The sequence below is a fragment of the Octopus bimaculoides genome, chromosome 2 (assembly GCF_001194135.2).
Source record: "Octopus bimaculoides isolate UCB-OBI-ISO-001 chromosome 2, ASM119413v2, whole genome shotgun sequence".
Taxonomy (NCBI): domain Eukaryota; kingdom Metazoa; phylum Mollusca; class Cephalopoda; order Octopoda; family Octopodidae; genus Octopus; species Octopus bimaculoides.
Genome location: NC_068982.1, coordinates 137897881 through 137898955, shown reverse-complemented (window position 1 = coordinate 137898955; position 1075 = coordinate 137897881).

The window sequence follows — 1075 nt, the reverse complement described above, 5'->3', positions numbered from 1 at the left end:
GCAATAACTACGAAATCATGATCTATAATTTAGTCTGTTTTTAAGGGTTGCATTTCCTCGCGTTCGGTAAAAATGTGTTTATTATGGTAGTTTGACCTTAGAGTCCCTCTTAGCGTGAGGCATTCATGTATAATAATGCCCATATATATATATATATATATATATATATGAAGCCGTATCGAAAGGTTCCCGGACTAGTTCTGTAGCGCGCCAACAGATGGCAGCACACGGTTGCGTGCTCAGTGAGAGCTAGCAGTGACCTTCGTGAGGCAGTGTGCCGAGTGACATCGCTGTGTTTGCTTCGCAAGTTGTGAAACTTATGTCTTTGTGATCACTTATAGGCTGTTGTCTGCGATTTTGTCATGGATCGGAACAAAGAGCCAACGTAAATTTGCGTTAAACTTGGGAAGTCAGCAACAGAGACATTGAGTCTGTTTCAGCAAGCTTTCGACGACGAGGCAATGGGTCATACGCAATGTTTCGAGTGGCACGGACGCTTCAAAAGCGGACGACAGAATGGCAGCTCAATTAAGATCATGCTAATCGTCTTTTTGTTTTTTGCGACAACTGTAGTATTGTGCATCGAGAATTCTTCCCCCTGGGCCAGTCCGTCAATCGAGAGTTCTCTTGTGACATTTTGAAGCGTTTGAGGAATGACATTCGGCGAAAGCGACCTAATCTCTGGAACGCCAAAATTTGGATTATTCATTGAGTTCTCCCCACTCGTGAGTTTCTTGTCAAAAACAAAATGGTATCGCTTCTGCACCGGCCCTATTCACCAGATATAACACCTGCGGACTTCCGTCTTTTACCCCAAGATGAAAATGCGGCTCAAAGGTCGCTGTTTTAATACCGTTATTGAAATCAAGAGTGAATTGCAGAAAGTCCTCGACTCGCTTATGGAAAATGACTTCCAGACAAGATTCCGAAAGTAGTAGGAAAGCTGGGACCGGTGAATTGGTGCGCAAGGTGGCTATTTTGAAGGAGATGATGTTAAAACTTAGGTAAATAAGTTATTTTTCATAAGACATAACTAGTCCGGGAACTTTTCGATACCACTTCGTACATATATATA